A 10,134-nucleotide genomic window follows, 5' to 3' on the forward strand; every position below is an offset into this window, starting at 1 on the left:
AGTTTGGACACAGAATTTTTATAAGACTGTGAGAGAGACAGACAGCAAAGGCAGCCATTCAATTGAACCTACACACTTCTGTTGCCAATGTGTTTTATGTGATTTGTAACAGGAAGAAATATCTGAAAACCCGTAAGTGATGGTAGTCCTGATGTTTCTGCCATCAGTAGGTATTTCATAAATAGAATTTCATCCCCCCAAGATGTACTCGTTTTTGCTGAGCTCCCGCTCCCACACAATATTAGTCAACTTATCTGAAGAATAAGGTGTTCATCCATGCTTAACTTGCAAACCCAGTTTTTAACAAACTAGTGGCAAGAAGAAAAGCGACATATTTGACAAATTAATGCCAAAGCAGATAAAAATTCAGTTGTGGAGAGGGCTAGCATTGCAGCTGCTAATGTTAGCGAATCAAGAAGCAGCTAGAAACTATGGACCCCAGGGCTCTGATTCATGAGGCAACTCAGAACTTCAGCAATATGGTGGAAGAAAAGCTCTCTGAGATTTCCATAACTTTGGAAAAAATTTCCGCAACTTTAGAGGGCCAATCCAAAAGCATTACTGTGGTGGAGCAGAGTCTTGGATGTGAAGGACACTGTGGCCGGTCTGTAAACCAAACTTGCTGAAACAGAAAAAATAGTGAATGCAAATGACTGTTGTTTGGAGAACCACTGCTGATAGAATAACATTCACATCCTCAATCTGGAAGAGGGCAAGGAGGGAAAATATCCTACACAGTTTTTTGAATCATGGCTGCCCACTACGCTTGGCTAAAGAGGCTAGGAGTCACATCAAAATTGACTGGGCACAGCTTAGCCTGGGATCGTGGGGAGCATGCCCATGACCGGTGATTATTAAGCTTCACAACTCCAGGGACAAATCGACGATTTTAGTAGTGATGAGGTTGAAGCCTCACCTGGAAAATGAAGGAAAGCGTATCTTCATTCATGGACCTGTGTTCCATGGTTTGACAGAGGCCTTGTGCCTTCAACATGTGTAAAGCCTTGATGGACAAGGGGCCCATTTCAACATGCACTACCCAGCTATCCTCAGCATAAACCACAACAGCAGGGAGCACCTGTTCCAAACATGGAGAGAAGACTTTCTTAACATGCTTTAACACAGACATTAGATAATGTTGCACTGTGATTTATGATCACTGCGGGACTCCATGGTCACACTTCACTAAGGACTGAGTAAGTCTCGCCCAGAATGTGCTTAAATAGAGAAAACAGCTTCAAACAGATTGTATAAAACCTAAAAAAAAAAAAAAAGCAGGGGTGAGACATGAGAGGTATTTTGGGTCTGCAGAAGTGATTATTCCTTGGACAGCATATATTTGTGTTGCTCTTTGCTTTCTTTTTGTTTTCTCAGACTTACTGATAAATGGTAAATGCACTAGTTCTTATCCTGTTAACTGGCAAGGGCCCGCCACCGGGCCCTCTGCAGCGTTTTCCGACTTTGAAGCCTCTTAGCGTCACAGTAACGCTGCAGTTCGCCCTTACGATGCTTTTATATGACAGACTAGACCCTCAAAATTGGATTGACACCTCATTTGTCCAATCATGTTATGAAGTGGGTTTTCCAGAGCCAATAATAACCAGACAATGTCATGTGACCTTTCTGGACCTGCCCCCAAATGTTCCCCAATCGTTTTGATTGGTCGAGTCTGACCCAAAATCCGAAACCACAGCTGTATAGCCAATAAAATTTCTGACAATTTCTGAAATTGATTTATGACTAGACGTATTAATAAATTGAGATATCTCTAATTATGTTTTGACTAGACAAAATACCTATTTGAGATATCTCTAATTACATTCTGACTAGTCGAAATGACGTCAGATTTACCATTCATTTGTATGGTGGCTTCAATTCAAGATATCTTCAATGGATTTCTGACTATCTACAATTAAATTATGACTAGTCATAAAGTTAATTCAAGATATCTTGTTTTTTATTTTGACTAGTCATAATTCTAATTAAAGATATCTTAAATGACACCATATTTCAAGATATCTTAAATGTATTTTTAGATAGGCGATAAATAGTTTTGACTAGTGCAAATTAAATTCTAGATATCTTGAAAGCAAATAATGACTAGGCAAAACTAAATTAGAGATATCTAGAACTGTAATTTTGACTAGTCAAAATGCCTTTTAAGATATCTCCAGATGAATTACAGATATCTTGAATTAGACGGCTTTTCTATTTAAGATATCTTAAATAAACATTCTGACTAGTCAGAATGACGTTTAAGATATCTTGAATTACGGAGCATTTTGGCGGAATGTTTATAAGGCAGTTTGTTATAACGGCAGATTTCTGAAGCAGCCTTTAAGTACACGACTCTCGTGCTCTCCGCATATCCCATACTGAGGAGCTCTTTCTATATTGTTGCATTTTATTACAATTTTGCCTATAGCGGCCAGCGCAATTGCGGGCACCTGAAATTCTACACAGGCAATTGTTTGGACAGCTCAGTACAGCACAAGGGGGCCTTCACGCAATCATTAAATTCAGATATCTAAAAGGTAATTTCGACTAGTCATAATTACGTTTTAGATATCTTAAATTGTAATTACGGATGTGTGACCTGTCAAATGACGAATCCGGTGATGTAATTTGAGATATCTTGAAAGGAATTTTGACTCGCCAAAATGTTATTGAAGATATCTTGAATTATTATTCTTACTAGTCAGAATGGAATTGCAGATATCTTAAATTACCATTCTGGATAGTCAAAATGTAGTTTTGTCTAGTCAAAATGCAGTTTTAGATATCTGAAATGTAATTTCGGATAGTCAGACAAACGGATTTTATGTTTAAACGGCATGCCATACTGTGTGCCATCGTGCCTAAACGATGTTTACAATGCTTTTTCTCGCCAACGGATTGTCAGAATGCATCAAAAACAGACTATATTTATTTATTAGTGACTAAATGACTCACGAGAGTGGATTATAATTTATTAGAGCAGTGGTCCCCAACCTTTTTTGAGCCGCGGACCGGTTTAGTGTTAGAAAATATTTCCACGGACCGGCTTTTAAGGTGTGGCGAATAAATACGTCAAAATAAATGATACGACCATAACCAAGTGTGATATTTTCTACGTATAATAATAAAAAACGTGAATCCACTTTGTATTCGTATGCAACTCTATCAGCAGCGTTCTCGTAACATCCCGCCTCAACATGAATAACAGGCTCTCTGCCCACAGCGCTCCCTGGTCAGCTGTTAGAGCCATGGTAAAACATGCCTTCAAAATAAGATACACCGCAAAAACAAATACAGTAGAAATCACCTGAGTCGGATTCAAATGGCCCAGTTTGGGGTCTATTATCGAATTTCGCTGCAATGGCTTCTGCTTCATCTATGAATTTGCTTCTGCAAATTTTATAATCTGAAATTTTACTCGTAAGTGCAAGTTTGTAGCTTACACTTGCCACGATTGTCCCCGGTGAAATGAACTGATATAAACACTAAAACAATTTCCAGGCGTTGTTAGTGTGTGTGTGTAGTTGTGCATGAATGAGCCGATGCATGGAAGTGGGCGGACAGGAGCTGAGGAGGGTTTTAGCGCTAAACTCATCCAGTTTATGCGATCACATTTAACTGGAAATTTATTACAATGGGACCAGATTTTTCATCCGAGGTAGGCGAATATCCGACGGATTTATGTGATGATTTTATTGGAATTAATGTTAGGAAAAATCAGGACCTGCAGATGCCATCCAACTAGAGCGAAAACCCGATTTGTGCGACTTCGACTTAGGTGATTTTTACTGTATAAAGCGCATGAAAAATACAACTCACCATAACACTGAATCAGTGTAAGCCCCCTGAGCTTGTTTCTCTGATACTCATTTTTGCTGCCTTCTGGTTTGACTGGGTTCGGCCGATTTCACATGGAGCGTGGCTGCAGAGCCGCGGTGTCAAGCGCTGGGCAGTCAGTTTGATGGCTGGGTCTACCTCACTGCTATCCCCGGTGTTGATAAATAAAAATGGTAAATGGACTAGTTCTTACATAGCGCTTTTCTACTCTTGTTGAGCACTCAAAAATTTAAAGAAGCGTTATGTAGGTCAACCAACCGATTTCGTTAGACAGGCCTGAAGCTTCTGGGTTTAATTTTAGCGGTGACGTATCATGTGAGCAGAAACGTCTTGACACGTCAAGAGGAAGTCATGGAGGGAAGTAACGGAGCGAATCCGCCCATTTTTCAAAATAAAATATAGTTTAGGCGCACATAATAAGTAAAACGGAAATAATTTAAGTTATTTATTCTTTATGTGCGGCCCGGTACCAAATGTCCCACGGCCCGGTACCGGTCCACGGCCCGGGGGTTGGGGACCTCTGTATTAGAGGATTTTGTCGCTGATTCGACCAGTTTTACGTATCCCGTGAACGAACAGCTGTACTTCGAAGGCGATCCACGGTACGTGTTACGTTTTATTCTCAGCTCGTCCTCATATTATATGCCGTTTAGATATAAATATGTATCTAATGGTGAGCTTGGCATGCACCATTACACAGAAACTATCACCGTACGCTGTTGTTACGCCACTTATATTGTGTGTGTGTTTTACACATTGAAATTTACAAGAGCAGTGTTGGAGGCAGGGAAGGTTGTTGGTCTTTCACGGGGGTCGTTATAACGTTTATTACGGCAGGATGAGGAGAACAATGGCTCAGAGCTTTTTTTGACCAGTTACGTGTCCAAAGTTTTACAAAAAGCTTTATGCTTTGTGTAAGTTTTGTTTGGGGGTGGGGGTATTTGTTTGGGAGGGGGTTGTAAGTTGTGTATCAGAGAAGGACTGTTGGGAGGATTATGGTTTTTTATTTTATGTGAATATGTAGTGTTTACATTTACTATAACTTTTGATCAATATACAATTTATTTATTTTGGGTGTGTGAAGGAATCACTGAAAATAGACTGGGGGTTTTTGTGAATGAAGGCCTAACATTTTCCTTCTTTTACAAATTAGGTCAACCTCTGATTTATATGTCTATAATTATAATTGATTTGTACTATCAGTAACTTTGTGTATAGCAGAGGATTCCTCAGGGTAGTATCTTTGATTAGAGCCCTAATTGATGACTTTATGTTGAAGCATTGAGGAGTTACAGCCATTTGAAGTTTGTATAACAAAGGCTGCTAACATGTGGCACTGTTTCCAAATGGCACATGTAAGACCACGCCTGGACATCAACACACAAAAACCTTTATAAAACAGTAGGTTTTTGTGCTATCTTGATAAAATTTGAAATACACGGTAAAAAGACTTCATTCTACAGCTTCATTATATTTTCCAATCGATACCTTCTACAATCAGTGTGTAGTTACATGAAAACAAACAGGACAAATCCAGGCAAGGCAAAAATTGTCAAATTTCTCTGTGTTCCAAACTTAATAGCTACATACTCATTACAGTTATAGCATTTTTGACTGCAGAAATGAAAAATATAGCTTGTCTTCTTCACAAAGAGACCAAGCTTTTGCATGTACTCCAAAGAGTTCAGGAACAGCAGCTGATTTAATTTGGGTATGCTTTTTCAGGCGTTTTTGGTGATTTTGGAGCCGCCAGTTAAAGCGCTTTTTTACTCTAATTGAACACTCAAAGTGCTTATACAACATGTTTATTATTCTGTTTTCATATTTTTCATGCATGGAAAAGATTCTTGTTTTTCCATCTGTTGGAGATGGGCATGATTACTTTTTGGGGATTGGTCTTCATTAGTGGTAATCTAAGTGTTAATTTGTTTTATGAGTAACACAAAAATCACTACTCTTAATTTCAAAGGTATCAATCACATGGGGAAGAGATGTAAAATACTCTCTATGGTTAAAAAAGGATAAGCTACAAGTAGCATTACTGCAAGAGACACGTCTCACTGATCTTGAACACAAGAGTGACTGGGTTTGCCAAATATACTCTTCTTCATTTAACTCAAAAAGCAGGGAGGTGGCTATACTTATCCAAATAACATTAGGACTTACACTAGATAAAGCTATACAGGGCAAGGAGGGTAGGTTCATAGTCAATATGGGGCATCTATATGGTGAACATATTCTTTTTACCCCAAGCTATTGGCTGATATCTCTTCAAAATATCCCTCACTAGTAATAATTTAAAGGGACTTCAACTGTGTTATGGCCCCAGAAGAACCCGCCCAAAATTATGCCTCCTTCTAAGATGGCTAAAACTACAAAAGAGCGCTGTATGGACCTTGGCCTATATGATGTTTGGAGGACTATTAATCCACAAGAGAAGGACTTTACATTTTTCTCACATCTTCATCAGTCTTCTTCAAGAATTGATTAAATTTTATTTCAATTATAATTTTGGACAGAGATTTCAAAGCCAATCCTGTGCATATTAAACAAATGTGTAGGACCGCTTTTTAGCATTTGCACAATGTTTCTAAAATTAGAAACATCTTTTCTCAGAGTGATGCTGAAAAGCTAATTCATGCATTTATTACTTCTATGGTGGATTATTGTAATTCATTATTATCAGGCTGTCCTCAAAGCTCCCTGAAAAGCCTTCAGCTGATCCAAAATGCTGCAGCTAGAGTACTGACAGGGACTAGAAAGAGAGAGCAGATTTCTCCCATATTGGCTTCTCTTCATTGGCTCCCTGTTAAATCTAGAATAGAATTTAAAATTCTTCTTCTCACATACAAGGTCTTGAATAATCAGGCACCATCTTATCTCAAAGACTTCATAGTACCATATCACCCCAACAGAGCACTTCACTCTCAGACTGCTGGCTTACTTGTGGTTCCTAGGATACTTAGAGTAGAATGGGAGGCAGAGCCTTCAGCTTTCAGGCGCCTCTTCTGTGGAACCAGCTCCCAGCTTGGAATCGGGAGACAGACACCCTCTCTATTTTTAAGATTAGTCTTAAAAATGTTCTTTATGAACAAGCTTGTAGTTAGGGCTGGATCAGGTGACCCTGAACCACCCCTCAGTTATGCTACTATAGGCCTAGGCTGCTGAGGGGTTCGCATAATGCACTGTTTCTTTTCAGTTACCCTATTTACTTTGTTTATACTTCACTCTGTATTTAATCATTAATTATTATTATTATTATTATATTATCTTTTCCACAGCATGTCTTTTCTCCCCTCATCCCCAACCGGTCGCAGCAGATGACTGCCCCTCCCTGAGCCTGGTTCTGCTGGAGGTTTCTTCCTGTTAAAAGGAGGATTTTCCTTTGCACTGTCACCAAATGCTGCTCATAGGGGGTCATTTTGACTGTTGGGTTTTCTCTGTATTATTGTAGGGTCTTTACCCACAATGCAAAGCGCCTTGAGGCGACTGTTTGTTGTGATTTGGCGCTATATAAATAAAATTGAATTGAATCCTTCAGCATCTAATTTTAAAAGATTGGAATTGGCTAGATCTGCTCTAGATTAATTTTTTGCTAAACAGATTATTTGAATGGTAATAAACCCGGCAGGCTCCTTGCTCACTTGGCCAGGGGCCAAACAGTGTTCCTAAGTGGTGCAATAGCATCACTTAGGCACAGCACTGGTCCACAGCACTGAATATATGTAAAATAATAGAGGACTTCTATCAGGCACTATACTCATCACAATGCCAAAACACATCAGGGCACAGGAAAAAAAAAAAAGTCTGGATAGAGTACACTGTTACGTGTTCATTTATTTGTGAAGGAAAAAAATCTTAAAATGCTTTAGTTCTTATTTAAAAGATTTAATATATTGAAGAATCAGAAGAATTACAGCACGTGGCTGTGACTCCCCTTCCCAAGAGAGCAAAGATTCTAAGCTAAGCATAACTTTTTACTATAGGCACTATCAGTTCAAAACAGATAGAGAGAGGTGTGGTTTAGACTTGGCCTTCTCAAATTGGTGCAGAGGCTGGTCCCAGCCCCAAGGCACAGCTCCTGTGCAATTGGCAGCCCTGGAACCCTGAGAAGGAAGACACCACCTACACTAAACTCCTCCTTTTAGATGAGGTGGCTTCTTTACGGTATCTAGAAGCAGAGGCGTTGTGACATCTCTCTCATCAACTTTCACCTACATATGAGCATAGTTAGTGAAACTATCAGATGTACGTGCATAACATATTTTCCCAAAGCTGCAAAATTTGAAAAACAAGATAATATATCTCTAAAAGACCGTGAAAACCAATCTGGTGACTACTAGTCTCTCCTATCTGGCTCCTCTATCTAATTTATTTATTTAACTATTCAATCTACTGCTTCAGACACTATTTAGTTATTTTTAATCCAATCATTATTATGATCATTTAATTCAACTACGGATTAATCATTATTTGATTTTCATTTGATTCACTCATTGTTCAATCACATTATCAATTAATCAATTACTATTCAGAACTTTGGGTCAACTGGTAACTATTCATTTAATTAAATTACTATTGATTTGACCATTTGATTTATTTGCCATTTAATTAATCGTTTAATTGATTTACCATTTAATTAATCACACTTGGAATTTTACCCTAAAGCATTATAATTTTGTTCAAAGAGTAAAAATAAGACCCAACAACTCCTTTCTATGCTAGCAACAGAATGTAGAAATAATTTGTGTAAACTAAACTAAGTACAGCATAGGAAGTCCTGGAGACCATAAAATCTTTATTGAGTGGGAAAGCTCCTGACCCTGATGTGTTTGGTTCTGAATTGTATACTGTAAGACAGATAGCATACTTCTTTCAGTTTTTCTCTCACAAACTTTAAGATCAGAGAGATGTGGGCCAGATTTAAAGTAAAATAAGGCCCCGAATAACTGCACGTTACAAACCAATAAGCTTGCTTGGGGTGGATTGCAAGATATTATCAAAGTTCCTGGCTCAAAGACTGGAGGAGGTACTGCCTATCTTAGTGAGTTTGATCAGACAGGCTTACCAGAAACAGATATTCCTACTCCAGGCTCACAGGCTCCTGAATGTTTTTCAGTTTGAGCAATACAAAGTCAAAGGTCCTTGCGATCGCTTTAGATGCTAAAAAAGCATTTGATTGGGTAGTGAAGGAAATTAGTTTTTATGAAGTTTCATGAAGTTCATGGTATATGTTTGTCTTTACTAAGTGTACACTTATTTGCCTGAGAAATTTGTTTTTGACCGGAAGATAAACATAACCGATTAAAAATACAGAAGCTTATAATGTTTTGTGTCATCATGAACTTTGTCTTCTGACTGTACAATGAACCACACTGATGGAGACTACACAATGACAGAAATGGAGACTTTTGTTATTTAAATTCCTTCAGTAGAATGGAGTTCCTTTTTGACGTTCTCAACAGGTTTGGTTTGGGCTCGGTTTTTATTGAGTGGGCTAAACTTCTATACAGGTCTCCAGCTGCTAGAGTTCTGGTAAATGGCTCAGTGTCTAATGTTTTCCCATTGAGCAGAGGTACACATCAGTGCTGTCCCCTCTTACTATTACTCTTTACACTTGCAATTTAACTACTAATCAAGGCTATTAGGAGCCACCAGGGATTGTCTGTTTTTACACTGAGAGAATACAGAATTTTAAATTTGTGTTATTGTACCTACATAATAATCAATCCTGTGCTTTTTGGCCACTTAAAATATCTTTATAGAACCGTGATGTTATTTCTTCAGCCTCCTTAGCCAGATTTCTGTTTAAAAATACATTTTTAATGTCATTGACAGTTTTTACCTTGATATAAAAAAAAAACAAAAAACGAATATATAAAAAAAATTGTGTGCAGCTTCTACCTTTTGATAGAAATGGTGTTTCTCGCTCAAAATGACTTGATATAATTCATGAGAAATATGTTTGACAGAATTTCCACTAGTACCCATTAAGTGTGACTTGACTCAACTCAGCACGGTTTGTAGGGTTTTCCGCTACCAGGAACCAGGTGCTTTTTTAGTACCCAATCAGCCTGGGTTCCAAGTGATCTGAGCCAATCTGAAAATGTGGTGCTGTAGAACAGCATGCCACTGATTGAACAGGGAGTGTCATCCCTTGCTGAGTCATGAGAGTGACTCTTTCACCAAAATCACATATGCAATTTTTAAAAGCGGAGACACACAAACCAACACTGTGGTGCAGCGACGAGGTGCAGACTTTTCTGTGCTTGGTGGCAGATGATAAATGAGAAAGTGTAT

Source organism: Archocentrus centrarchus, unplaced genomic scaffold (assembly GCF_007364275.1).
Source record: "Archocentrus centrarchus isolate MPI-CPG fArcCen1 unplaced genomic scaffold, fArcCen1 scaffold_24_ctg1, whole genome shotgun sequence".
Classification (NCBI taxonomy): Eukaryota; Metazoa; Chordata; class Actinopteri; order Cichliformes; family Cichlidae; genus Archocentrus; species Archocentrus centrarchus.